The 15,280-nt window shown below is 37.6% G+C and overlaps 1 protein-coding gene across 1 annotated transcript in view; it reads left to right on the top strand.

Moving 5' to 3' along the window:
• The window catches only part of EPM2A (EPM2A glucan phosphatase, laforin), a 340,229-nt gene that overhangs the window by 125,108 nt on the left and 199,841 nt on the right, over positions 1-15,280 (top strand). The window lies entirely within an intron of this gene.

The raw sequence follows: 15,280 nt of genomic DNA, 5'->3' as shown, positions 1-15,280 counted from the left end.
TGTTATTGGTCAGGGTTTCACCTTCTTCCTGGTGTAGGCTTGGAAGGGTGTAAGTGTTCAGGAATTTATCCATTTCTTTTAGGTTTATTGGTTTATGTGCATAGAGTTGTTTGTAGTAATGTCAAATGGTAGATTGTATTTCTGTGGAATAGGTGGTGATATCCCCCTTTATTGTTAAAAACCTTTCAAATATATAATAGTTTGGAAAAAATAGTATTGATCTATCTAATGAGTAGTGAGCTCTGGGTCACTGCACTGTTTAAGAAAAGCTTGCATAAAAGTTATACTGTGTAATAACTGCTGAATGTCTTCCTGCTGTACCTACTTCCCTAGATTTTTTAGGACAGTCAATAGGATGGAGTGTAGGAAAGGATACATGAGTGTAAAAGAGTGTTAACTTGTAAATGATGGGTTTATGGCAAGTGCACCATGCATGTTTCTCCTTTACCAAAGTTAACTAACTCTGTGATTTCTAAGAAAGAAGAAAAATACTCATTGTTTTTTCATAGGAATACTAAACTGGAATGAATTTGACACGGGCATCAGGCAATTTTCTTTTTTAATTTACTAGATTTCTTTAGATTCTAAGCTACTCTTGTCTTTAGGGTTGTTGCCAGGTAGCAGCCTAAATCTCTTAATCTAAAACACTGCAGAGTACCCCATCTTTTATAAAAGTAAAACATCAGTAGCTTCTTTTGACCCTTATTAAGAACAAAAGATGTACTGGCATTTTGTATGGTGACCCTAAATAATTTCAGAATGTTCTCGGCTGCTTAGATTGTTGGTAATGGCTTTTTGCTCTCTTAAGCTTATGCCACAAAAAAGCAACTCACCTTCAATAACTTTCACTGGTTAATGCTTCGAAAAGGAATGACATGGTAGTCAAAGTGATCGTCACTCGGCAGATAATTGAGACTACTGCTCTCAACCTTGAATAAGGTGTTAGGGTCACTATACAGGTGGCAGAACAGACTCAAGGTGGAGAAAATGTAAGATATTGGTGGTGTGCAAACATAACATATCTGAATACGAAAACTGGCCACAATCCAGGAACTGTACAGTGGGGCAGTTAACATTTTCCAGCATAAACCAAAACAATTCTTCAGAAAGGAATAGAATATAATATTAGTGATAGAAGAGGCTTAGAGCTCTTTTACTCCAAATTCCTCAAATTTCAGAAGTTTGAAAATTAGCAAATATATGAAGGAATTCTCTTAATGTTACAGAATTAATGACAGATCTAGGACTAACACTTGAGCCTCCCAAATTTCTGTCATTGCCTTTTGCATTATTCCGCTAATGTGTTCCTTGGAGATATACTATGCAGATAATTTTGGTAAATCATTCACCCAAGAAGAGGCTGACTTGGGTTATAGAGTTACTACTGCATTCATTCATTCATTCATTCATTCTTGTTCCTAATTTCAAGGAACATCATTCTTACATGGAAATAGTACTCACTGACCCAAACGTTGCCTTGGAGGAGAGATTTCCATATTTTGTTTTCCTGAAGAAGCACATCAGTGTTTTATGGGGCTCATATCTTATGCAGCAGTAGTCCACAGTGTGCACCCATTCCTGATATCTGTTTCTTTAGGTGCAAAGGTTAATTCTGCTCTCTTTGCCTCATCACATAGAGGATTCAGCTCATCTGCCCTGATCTTCCAGTGTCTCTCAGGGATAAGGAAGCTGCACAGTCATCCCAGGACCATTTGGGCAGGTTGATACCCACTTTTTTCCCAGGATTATGTGGATCTTAGAGGTCCAAGCTCTTTCCAAAAAAGAAGTGCTCTCATCTTCACTTAGGACTTTCCTTTCTGGGCCACTGGATTCTGTCTGGCTCTGAAAGCAAATCAATTACTGTGAAGTTTCTTGGTCTTGGCCCTGGCAGCTCCTTTGCTCAGGAAGGAGGTTGGCAGATGGCCTGGTGCTGTGAGGCACAGAAGCAAGTACATGTTTTAGGATCACAGGGTTTCCAGAGTTCCAGTTTGAATCTAAAGTTTAGTTCATGTTGTTTTTTACTACCTAAAGACTTTTTTCCCCACTGCTTCATAAAGCCTTGCCTTATTTGAGCTCATAGGTGAAGATACAGCTGCACGGGTGCCCTGCTGTGACCTCTCATTTGCACCTGGTACATCACATGAGGTCATGTTGCCATGAACAGTTGTTAGTGCCATGTGTTGGGAATGTGTCACTTTCTGGGCAGAGTCAAATGGCAGGTAAGATAAAAATCAAGGGCTTTACCTTTTGGGATCATAGAATGGGCATTCTAATAAAGGATGGCCAGTCTGAATATACCAAGCAGAGAGAGGGAAGAGACACTCCATGAAACAGATGAAAGGCTGCAAACAGAGAAGTCAAGGTTTAGATGTGACAGAGAAGGAAGAAGAGGGGCAGAGTCACCCATGAGCTGCACAGATTTGGTGCTCTAATGCTGTCTTTATCAGGGAGGCCTCTTCAGAGATGCCCACTGACAGAGGATGACGCTGAGAACTGCTCAAGGCTTGTGGTACAGGAGCAGTGGTACAAACAGAAATGAGCATCAGGAAAATGTTAAGGTCCTACAGTTAGCTGGATCCCCTTCCAGTTGAATGTAAGCCCTGGTTCTGATGTTAGTTTATTTCAGTGTCTACTACAGTACTTCCAAGCTTCCTCCACACCCCCGTACCCCCCACATCTGTGTATGTATATATTCATATATACCTGCATGCAAGTTAAATTAAACAAGCAGGAGGCCAAGAAATTCAAAGCCTGTCCTAAACTTTAGGCTAAACTCTTTGGTGCAAGAGAGTTAGGTTTATCTGGGTACATAATCTTAAAATAAATAAAATAATGTTAGAGACTTTCCATTGATTTATCTGTGCTTCCTTTTTCACTATATGTAGATAATCAGATTTTATCAAGCTTGCAAAAAAAATCATGATTTCACATCAAGCTACCAGATTTTAATGGCTTTCTACTGCACTTACTCTGAAATCCAAACTCACAGCCGTGACTCAGCGAGCCCTGTGTGCTCTGGCCTCTCTAACCTCATCTTCCTCTGCTTGTCAGATTCCAGCCACTCTGGCCTCTTTCTGTTCTTCCAGCATTCAAGGACTTTCACTGCCATGGGCTTTTGCGGGCATTCCTTTTGTCTGGGATGCTCTTCCTCCAGTTCTTTCATCCTTCAGTCTCAATTAACACACCTCTTTGGAATAAGGAGTGGAACTCCATTTTTTGTGTGTTTAACCATGGACAGCTTCCAAACCCACTCCTCTGGGCAAGCCAATAAGAAAACCAGCACATTCACTCCACACAGGTACAGGGGAAAGGTTGAACCACACAACCCCAACAGCACCTGGGGAACTCTGCCTTGGCCCTACCCTCTAAGTGCTACACAAAATCAAGCCACATCCTTCTTCCTTTTCTCAAGCCACATCAGATCAGCTTGAGTGTCTGCCTTGCTTTCCACAGAAAGCCTCATTATGTGAATAAAAAAACCTTTTCAACACTCTCAGTGCCTGTGTGGCTTCATTCACATTGGAACCAATTTTGAGTGGGACGTTTAATCTCACCTTCTGTGGTGCAGGCAGAAGACACACCCCCTCAGACAGGCCTTCTCTACCAACCAGCCTAGAACTTTGCTCATATTTTTCTATCTCATCATCATTTTCCACATTATAGTCTTCAAAAAAGGCTTTAACACCTTAATGTGCCAGCACTCAGCCTTTGCATGGAGTGTAAAACTGTAAGAAAACTTTTGAAGCAGCAGAATCCTTGGGTCTAAAGAGATCATGGAGACTGGACAATGGTGTCACAGAATAATTCATGTGGGCAGGTGACTGGTGGCCTCCCCAGACCTGAATACTGTATCAACTCAAGCCTTCCACATGACTCAAGCTGAATTTCCTTTCAGTCTGGTCCTGAATTAAGCTGATCTAGAAAAGAAATATATGTGCTATTTCTTGGACACTTGAGGTTGTAGACTAGTATTCAATACTCGCCACTCTAGTGATTTATTTAATTCAAGTGGCCATGATACTCAATGCTGTTATTCATCCTTTGGTATTTGTTTTATCTCACCCCAGCTTTACCAAAGGCTCCCAAAGAACTTTTTTTTTTTTTTTTTTTGGTGTAACATGTCTGCTTACCTTTCTAGGTAAATGAAATGTTTCCAAAAAGACATTTTACAACAAAAAAAGGAAACAACAATACATTGCATTCTTGAAAATTGCTAAAAGAGTAGGTTTTAGGAGTTCTCACTACAAAAAAAGGATGAGGGCTGGGTGCTGTGGCTCAAGCCTGTAATCCCAGAACTTTGGGAGGCCAAGGCGGGTGGATCACGAGGTCAAGAGATTGAGACCATCCTGGTCAGCATGGTGAAACCCCGTCTCTATTAAAAATACAAAAAATTAGCTGGGCATGGTGGTGTGTGCCTGTAATCCCAGCTACTCAGGAGGCTGAGGCAGGAGAATTGCCTGAACCCAGGAGGCGGAGGTTGCGGTGAGCTGAGATCACACCATTGCACTCCAGCTTGGGTAACAAGAGCAAAACTCCGTCTCCAAAAAAAAAAAAAAAAAAAAAAGGATGACTATATGGAGTAATGAATATGTTAATTACTTTGAGCCATTCCACAATGTATAGATATTTCCTTTTTGTCTTTTTCTTTTTTTTTACTTTTTTTAATCAAAAGAAAGTTTTTTTTTTTTGTATTTTTTAAAAAATATATAGTTTTTTTTCTTTCAATTTTACTTTAGGTTCCTGGATACATGTGGAGAATGTGCAGGTTTGTTACATAGGTATACATATGCCATGGTGATTTGCTGCACCCATCAACCCATCTTCTAGGTTTTATGCCCCATAGGCATTAGGTATTTCTCCTAATGCTCTCCTTCCCTTGGCCCTCCAACTTTCTAGCTGGCCCCGGTGTGTGTTGTTCCCCCCCTGTGTCCATGTGGTTTCATTAGAACTGTGTAATTTCAGATCATAGTAGAATTTGCTACATGTAAACAACAACTGGGTTTCTGCGTACAGAAAAACACGAGACACTGTCTGATATAAAGACTAATTCATCTCATGGTTGTTATTGTCCTCACAATTGATTTATGTGCTGGGAAGTAGTTCATGCATTAATTCAATCACACAACAGTTACACAAACAAGAGAAGACACATGTCACGGAATGGGAGCAAAACAGTGGGCCTGTTGTTAGGGGTTGCCTGACTCATGGCTGTCATTTGTAAGGATAGTTACCATTTGTTTATACTTATAGGGTAGGGCTCTGCTACAGTCTCCCCTTGTTTGGTTTCAGTGCTGTATGTTAGAAAATGAGAAATGCCATTTCAAATTCAAATATACAAAAGTCTTCATTAATAAGACAGGAGCCAAAACTGAATGAATATAGAATATTATTGTACAGTCACGAGCTACTTAGAAATGGGGATATCTTCTGAGAATGTGCCATTAGGCTATTTTGTCACTGTGTAACCACATAGAGTGTACTTACACAATACTAAATGGTATAGCCTACTACACACATAGACTGTATGTTGTAGGGTATGGCTCCTATGCTACAAACCTGTGCATCATGTAACTGTACTGAATATTGTAGGCAATTGAAATGCAATTGGTATTTGCGTCTCTAAACATAGAGAAGTTACAGTAAAAAAAAGATATAAAAGATAAAAAATGGGTACATCTCTATAGGACACCATAGAGTACTTGAGGACAAGAAGTTGCTCTAGGTGAGTCAGTGAGTATTAAATGAATGTCAAGGCCTAGGACATGACCATATACCACCGTAGACTTCATAAACACTGCATGCTTAGGCTACATTAGATTTTTAAAACATTTTCCTTTTTCAGTAATAAATTAACCTTAGCTTACTGTAACATTTTTACTTTATAAACTCTAACATTTTTTAACTTTTTGACTGTTTTTGTGATAAAGTTTAAATTGAAATACATACATTGTACCATTGTACAAAAATATTTACTTTCTTTGAATCCTTATTCTATAAGCTCTTTTCTATGTTTAAGGTATTTTTACTTTTTAGACTTTTCTTGAAAATGAAGGCATAAGCACACACATTATGTTAGGGTCAGGATCGTCAATATCATGTCCTCCACCTCCACATCTTGTCCCACTGGAAGGTCTTCAGGGGCAATAACATGCACAGAGCTGTCATCTCCTATGGTATCAATGCTGCCTTCTAGAACACTTTCTGAAGGGCCTGTTGATGCTGTTTTATAGTTAACATGTGTTGTTGATTTCTTTCTTATAAGTAGAAAGAATACACTCTAAAATAATGCTAAAAAGTCCAGTTTAGTGAATTCATAAACCACTAACATAGTTGCTTGTTATCATTATCAAGAATTATGTACTTACATTATTGTATGTACTTTACTTTTATATGACTGGCAGCACAGTAAGTTTGTTTTACATCAGCATCACCACATGTAATAAATTCTACTACAACCTACGATATCACTGGGAAGTAGCAATGTTTCAGCTCCATTATAATCTCATGGGATCACCTTAGTATATGCAGTCCATCATTCACTGAAACCTCATTATGGGGCACATGAATAAAATTTTGTGTTTGTGTTTCTATTTATGTATACATTTGGTGAACACACACACAAATATGTGTGCATGCATGTAAATACATCTATCTACATCTATATTTGTAAATTTAATCCTGGTTAGCTCTGGATAGTAAGATCCCCGAAGACTTTTTTTGTTTATGAATTTTTCACATTTTCTAAAATTTCAGCAATGAACATGCATTTTTAATAATCAGAAAATAATAACTGCTTCAATTATTTAAAAGGTAAACAAATAGGTAGGTAAGACATATTATTATTAAACAATGCTTTATATATTACAAAGAATTAACACAGTATTTTTTCACCTGATAGGAACCTAGGAAGGAAACAACCATACAATTGTGTATGAGCAATTGTTGACACATCATGACCGGTGTTCTTTAGAATATTTTTAGTAAAACATTTTCTGAACAGTATTACTGAAATCAATTTTATAAATCAATATCACTGATGTTTAGAAGGTAAAGCAATTTGCTTATATCCCTGGGACAAATATATAAAGACAAAATTCAGTGTGATTACTTCAAAATGAAATCTATGGTCAATTAAAATATTTCACAAAGCTGACCTTTAAAATGTTTGGTTTTAGTGTTGAGCAAGCATTAATAATACAGTCAGTCATGCAGCTACCTCATACCTCCTGCTTCCAAATCTGGCAAACAGTTCCCTCTGTCCATGACTTTTAGAAGGGAAAGGAACTAACATTTAGTCAACATCTTTTCAGGGCAGGCAGTAACCTTAAGATGTGCCTGGGTCCTCTCTGTGTGCCTGAGTGTGATATGAATGAAGACAGATGTATTTGATTTATTTGCTAAGTGTCTTGTTTGTTACAAAAAAACACACCAAACCTCATTTACATTTTAAATGCAATCAGGAGATTTTACATAAAACTCTAGATTCGAATTTCTCTTGAATTACAAAGGTTTGGTAAAATGGTACTGTTCCTGCATGGCCTCATCTGTCCCTGCTTGCCTTGTTTATGTAATTAATTCATCTTCTTTTTACCTGTAGACATTTGTATTTGCAGTCTATGAAAGACCTCTAAATTCAACATATTAAGGATTGGGACTTTGCTTTAGGAAAACATCAGGCATATGCCTATGTTCTGAAGGATATTGCCTAGGTTTTCTTCTAGGGTTTTTATGGTGTTAGGTCTTATGTTTAAATCTTTAATCCACCTGGAATTAAGCACAATTTTTGTATAAGGTATAAGGAATGGGTCCAGTTTCAGCTTTCTGCACATAGTTAGCCAGTTTTCCCAGCACCATTTATTAAATAGGGAATCCTTTCGCCATTGCTTGATTTTGTCAGGTTTGTCCAAGATCAGATGGTTGTAGGTGTGTAATGTTACTTCCGAGGTCTCTGTTCTGTTCCATTGGTCTATATCTCTGCTTTGGTACCTGTACCATGTTGTTTTGATTACTGTAGCCTTGTAGTATAGTTTGAAGTCAGGTAGCATGATGCCTCCAGTTTTTTCTTTTTGCTTAGGATTGTCTTGGCTATGTAGGCTCCTTTTTGGTTCCATATGAAGTTTAAGGTGTTTTTTTCCAGTTCTGTGAAGAAGGTCAATGATAGCTTGATGAGTATAGCATTGAATCTATAAATTACTTTGGGCAGTATGGTCATTTTCACGACATTGATTCTTCCTAGCCATGAGTGCAGGGTGCTTTTCCATCTGTTTGTGTCCTCTCTTATTTCTTTGAGCAGTAGTTTGTAGTTCTTCTTGAAGAGGTCCTTGACATCCTTTGTTAGTTGTATTCCTAGGTATTTTATTCTCTTTGTAGCAATTGTGAATGTGAGTTCATTCATGATTTGGCTCTCTGTTTGTCTGTTAGTGGTGTTTAGGATGGTTGTGAATTTTTCACAATGATTTTGTATCCTGAGACTTTGCTGAAGTTGCTTATCATCTTAGGCAAGGACTTCATGACTAAAACAGCAAAAGCAATGATGACAAATCAAAATAGACAAATGAAATGTAATTAAACTTAAGAGCTTATGCACAACAAAAGAAACAATCATTAGAGTGAACTGGCAACCAACAGAATGGGAAAAAATTTTTGCAAGCTACCCATCTGACAAAGGGCTAATATTCAGAAGCTACAAAGAACTTAAACAAATTTACAAGAAAAATCCAACTCTATCAAAAAGAAGGTGAAGGATATGAACAGGCACTTTTCAAAAGAAGACATTTATGTGGCCAACAAACATATTGAAAAAATGCTTATCATCACTGGTCATTAGAGAAATGCAAATTAAAACCACATTGAGATACCATCTCATGCTAGTTAGAATGGTGATCATTAAAAAATTTGGAGACAACTGATGTTGGAGAGGATGTGGAGAAATAGGAACACTTTTACCCTGTTGGTGGGAGTTTAAATTAATGCAAAAATTGTGGAAGACAGTGTGGTGATTCCTCAAGGATCTAGAAATAGAAATTCCATTTGACCCAGCAATCCCATTACTGGGTATATGCCCAAAGGATTATAAATTGTTCTATTATAAAGACACATGCAGATGTACATTCATTGCAGCAGTTTCCAATAGCAAAGACTTGGAACCAACCCAAATGCCCATCAAAGATAGATTGGATTTAGAAAATGTAGCACATATACACCATGGAATAATATGTAGTCATAAAAAAGGACGAGTTCATGTCCTTTGCAGGGACATGGATGAATCTGGAAACCATCATTCTCAGCAAACTGACACAAGAACAGAAAACCAAACCAAACATTGCATGTTCACACTCATAATTGGGTGTTGAACAATGAGAACACATGGACAAAGGGAGGGGAGCATCACACACTGGGGTCTGTTGGGGGTTGCGGGGCTAGGGGAGGAATAGCAGGGGGTGGGGAGACTGGGGAGGGATAACATTAGGAGAAATACCTAATGTAGGTGAAGGGGGAATGGAGGCAGCAAACCACCATGGCATGTCTATACCTATGTAAAAATCCTGCAAGATCTGCACATGTACCCCAGAACTTAAAGTATAATGAAAAAAAAAAAGAAAGAAAAACATCAGGCAATCTTCTTCATCAAATATCCTAAAAGCCTAGATTTATAATTGTGACCTCTGAATGCTCTGAAAATCAAGTTTTTTTCAGATCTAATTTGGTAGCTAAACTTCAGCTGAACTGACCTTATGTTGTTATAGCAGTTAATAAATATTTTAATCCCAGAACTCCTGTCATTCTTAAAAATTATTGAGGATCCCAAAGATCTTTTACTCATGTAAATAATGTCTATCCTTTGCTATCATATTAAAAATTAAAATGGAAAGATCTTGTTTTCTCTCAGTATTCAGGCATGGTGGAAAAAATTGGAAAGTTAAAAATATTTATATATAAGTTTGTTCAAAAAGAAAAAGTCCAGGCTAAGTGCAGTGGCTCACACCTTTAATTCCAGTACTTTGGATGCCAAGGTGGCCAGATCACTTGAGGCCAGGAGTTTGAGAACAGCCTGGGCAACGTGGTGAAACTGTCTCTACTAAAAATACAAATATTGCCAGGCATGGGATGTGCGCCTGAAATCCCAGCTACTCGGGAAACTCAAGCATGAGAATTCCTTGAACCTGGGAGGAATGACATTTCCTTAAAGGCTGTTTCAAAAGTAATTGCAGGTTTGCCATTATTTTTAATAATTATACTTTCCCAAACCAAAATTTTAATAAAAAGAATGACATTTTTAAATTTTTTTTTTGAGACAGAGTCTCATTCCATCACTAGGCGCCGGGCTGGAGTGCTGTGGTGCAACCTTGGCTCACTGCAACCTCCACCTCCTGGGTTCAAGCAATTCTCCTGCCTCAGTCTCCCGGGTAGCTGGGACTACAGGTGCGCGCCACCACGCCCAGCTAATTTTATTGTATTTTTAGTAGAGACAGGGTTTCACCATGTTGGCCAGGAGGTCTCAATCTCTTGACCTGGTGATCCGCCCACCTCAGCCTCCCAAAGTGCTGGGATTACAGGCGTGAGCTGACATTTTATAATCTTGTAAGTTTCTTTATATTCTTGCTTAACAGAAGGCAGCCAGATTTTTGTATGTGCTTCTACATTCAATCTGCTGTGATATCACGTGATTTATGTAGGAGATTGGTCAGGGTTGTGGAAAAAATTATAAGAAAGACATAAACCTTCTTGGAAGGCTGGAAGTTTTCGCAAAAGCTTTGCAAAAAGGTTATGGCTGATGGCAGCCTAATCCTCTTACCTTGAGCTAATGGCAAAGAGCAGATAACAAGGGAATGTAGCGGAGTTTTTTTAAATAGCTTGTTTACCTATTTCCCCCAGAAACCAACCTTTGATCATCTGTGTGCATGACTGCTCTCTATTTGGGGGGTGGGCAATGTTAATTACCCACAAGTAGTGTTTGCTCGAGACCTTTGTATTAAATCTGTTCTAAAATAGATGCAGGAGTCTCTGGCATATCAGGGCTGCATGGCTGGACTCCCTCTTCAGGGTCTATAAGCTGTGGGATCCTCTAGCTGTGCTCTCATAGGAAGAACACCTTTATATGTGTACTTCCATCATCTATTGCTTGACCAGAGTCTGCGGATCAAACTTGGCAATTTAGCCACTTGAAAACTTCGCTGCACACTCATGAGATAATGAGTGTAAAAAAGTTAATGTCTTAATATTTCTATAAAAGTAATGTTGACTTCACAGACTCCTCAGAAAAGTCTCAGGGATCTCTAGGGATTCTCAAATCATGCTTTTAGAATGATCAGAGTACTATAACTTTTATTTATTTCACTTAATAGAAATATTCATATATTTCACTGAAGAAATACTGTTTTTTTTATTACATTGTACTGCCCCACACAATTTGGGGTGTGGGAACATATACTACAGTATATATACTATATAAATTTTGTAAAATGTAAAAAATGTCAAATTACAGAACAAATTGGCCCTTAATATTTTCTGGATAAGCAATTATGCACCCTGTACATTTTCTTAAATGAACTAGTTTTATGGTAAAAATAAAAACACTAATCAACACATAATAATAATAAAATTGGTTATGAAAATAATTAAATTATAAAGTGTCCATGTAATACGGTGGCAGATGTGCTTCACAGAGTTTAGAAACTTTACAGGTTAGGGAGATGTATAGCATGTTTCAAGTATTGGTTTTTGATACCTCACATCCCTTTATTCATTAAGTAAATGAGTACCTCATATACTCATAGTAATGAAATTAGTAAATTACTAAAGTAAATTGGAGATGGTGCAAAATCCACACTTGTTTCATAAAGTTTCCAACCAGATACTAATTAATTGGTAATTATTTTTTATAGCATGATTTAGATGTTGGTATGGATTTTTGCAAGGGTCAGCAAACTACGGCCTGTGGCCTAAATCCTGCCCTCCACCGATTTCGGTAAATGTGTAGCCATGCCCACTGTGAGGGATGGGAAAATTCTTCAAAGATTTTATCTTAGACTACATGATAAGGAGTCACAAACTCTTGCTCTATGGTCATTATCCTCTATTAGCATAAACATATACCCATGTATATATATTCTTTAAATCAGCTCTGTCTTAAATCAGCTACCTTGACTCACTCTGGTGTGTCTGAACATAACTGGGCAGACTCCAAACCCTGGTGCATGCCATTCCTTGTTTGGAAATCCTCCTGACCTTCTCCTGTCTAGCTTTCTCTTCTTCCTTGTCTTCTTTCCCCCTTATCTATTCAGGAAATTTCCAAGGTTTTAGACAGTCGGGTCAAGCATAGATGTGAGATCCTGTTCTGGCCAATGGAAACTGAACACTGCAGTAGGACAATTGCTTCAGGTTATGAAAGTTATAAATGTCCATGTCTCCTTTGTTCAGGTGTGCTCTCATGGCAAGACTGCCGGCAAGTTGCACCCTTCCTGCAGGAAGTAACCTAGCCTTGCTGAGTGATCCATTGTCTCAGTGTGGATTTTTCCTGAAGTTATAAACCTGTTTCCAACACTCATTTATTTACATATTGCTTTTGTCCTGTGAAAGCAGAGTTGAGTTAATCTGGCTTGCAGAACCTAAAATATTTGCTCTCTGGCCCTTTACAGTAGAAATTTGTTCAACCCTGATTTACAGATTGATTTGAATAGTTTCTCATTAACTGGAAAAGTAAGTTCCAGTTTATTATATGATAAATGCTCTATGACTCATGTTTTGAGACATTTCTGATGATTGCATTTCCTAGAAAAGTGTGGACTGCATCAAAAAGACTAAAATTGGTGGAATATAGCCTAAGCAGAAATGATTTACTGAGAGGAGAGTTATCCCTGAGGCAGATTGTTCATTCTACTTGGATTTTGCTGCTGTCCTCACTGTTGCTTTTCTTGGTGATTTCTGAGGCCAAGGTCTACCCATAGCATCTTGGCACCACTTGTCCAAGTACTTGATGTGAAGAAGAACCTGGCTGAATGTACTTCAACATTCCAGGACTGGCCTTCTTATTATTGCATATTCAACTACAAGGGTTTATGGTGCCTTTGAAACTCTCACTGAAACAATTGAATAAAGCCTATCTTTTTATTGTTTAAATATTTCATAATGACTTAGATTAAAAAGCAAATCCTGGCTTTATGAATTATGCATCTAAAGAGTTTGGGTTATGTGACCACAGAAAGCAGAGTGTGTTTACAGTAATTGTTGGGGAAATCAGTCTCAGATAATTTGGGAGGGTGAAGAGGGTAGGAATTAGCATCTTACAAAGTTGGTATCAATTAATTTACCTTAGTGATTTGGTGTTTACTTGTTAATAACACCATTTTTTTTAAAGGAGAAAGTAGAGAAAGTATTATTGGAAAGGAGCCATCCACAGGCAAAATTGTGAAGAAATTTTCTCTTTGTCTCCCTTTTTACTGTCATTTAAAAAAAAAACTTTATCTTTCCTGGGGGTAATTGTTTATTGACATTAATGATATTAAAGACAACTGTAATAATAATTATAAATAATTTCAAATTCTTACAATTTAGTCTCTATCCATTATTTGTTAGCCTCATACAGGCTTGTGCTGTCTTTAATTTTTACACAGTCTGCTATTTTGATAATAGAAACCAAGGATAAGAAAGGGAATTGGCTGAAATCACATAGTCAAGAAGTCAAAACTGGAATAAATCAGGGTTTAGTTATTTATTTAAAATCCTCTCCTCTATTGATTATTGGCTTTCCAGGACCTACAGTCTACTCAGTTCTGGTCTGTTTGGGTAAGGCCCTAGGCTCTATGCATTGCCTGTCCACCTTCTCTCTATTTCCCCTCATGATCACCCTCCAGATAGATTGCTGATTGTGAGGGATGAGATAAACTAAATCACCTTGGGACTAACTGGGGTTGATGCACTTCTATATATTATACACATTTATTGATGATCTCTTTTTACTAAACTATTTTGCCTACCTCTGGATTGTAAATATTAAGACAACATCTATGCCTTCAGACAGCTCCTGGCTCACAGACATATACACTGGACAAATAATGACCATCTCTCCTCTCTGGTAAATCCATTTTACCAGTAATAGAGTTGTAATGATGGAAATTGATGCACCAGCCTGCCAGCCTCATAAAAACATAATAGAGGGGTGGAGGTGGGGGACTATTGGTTGGAGTATAAATTAGTATAGTCATTATGTAAAAGAGTATGGGGTTCCTCAAGAGATTAGAAATAGAACTACCATATGATCTAACAATTTTACTTCTGGGTATATATCCAAAAGAGATGCAATCATTATGTCAAACAGATATCTGCATTCCTATGTTCGTTGCAGTATTATTCTCAATACCTTTATTAGTCAGTTTTCATGCTGCTGATAAAGACGTACCAGAGACTGGATAATTTTTAAGGACAAAGAAGTTTAATGGACTCACAGCTCTATGTAGCTAGAGAGGCCTCACAATCCTGCCCCCAAACTGTTCTCGTGGTAGTGAATAAGTCTCACGAGATCTATACCCAACATATGAACCCAATCTAAGCTTCTATTTGTAAGTGAATAAAGAAAATATAGTATATATAAATAATAGAATACTATTCAGGCCTAATAAAGAAGGAAATCCTGTCATTTGTGAAAACATAGATGAACCTGGTGAACATTGTGTTAATTGAAATAAGCTAGGCACAGAAAGACAAATACTGCATGATCTCACTTATATGTGGAATCTGAAAGCATTGAACTAATAAAAATAAAGGGAAGATCAGGGAGCTACTTGAGGAAAAACAAAGGAATAAAAGCCCTGGTGGTTACCAGGGGCTGGAGAGGCAAGGAGGCTTTGGGATGTTGGTCAAAGGATATAAAATTTTAGTTAGGAGGAACGAGTTCAAGAGATCTGTTGTACAGCATGATGACTGTAGTTAATAACAACGTATTGTGTTCTTGAAAATTGCTGAGAGAGTAGAGTAGGTTTAAGTGTTCTCACAATCAAATGAGTATGTGAGGTAATACATATGCAAATGATCTTGGGTTAACCATGCTGCAATGTATACATATTTCAAAAGGACATGCAGTACACAGTAAATATATACAATTTCTATTTGTCAATCAAAAAATAAAAGAATAAATAAAAGAAAAAGTCCAAATTTGTTCATGTAACCTGGTACGTTTTTCTCTTTAGCAACATGCAGAACACAATTTTGGTAAAATAGAAGGTAACATGATCCTTTACCCTTGAGATTTTACCTGTTTGTTATTACCTTTTCTTTACTGCTT

Source organism: Callithrix jacchus, chromosome 4 (genome assembly GCF_049354715.1).
Source record: "Callithrix jacchus isolate 240 chromosome 4, calJac240_pri, whole genome shotgun sequence".
Classification (NCBI taxonomy): Eukaryota; Metazoa; Chordata; class Mammalia; order Primates; family Cebidae; genus Callithrix; species Callithrix jacchus.
The sequence above is the reverse complement of the archived record's forward strand: the minus strand, read 5'-3'. Positions and strand labels throughout refer to the sequence as shown.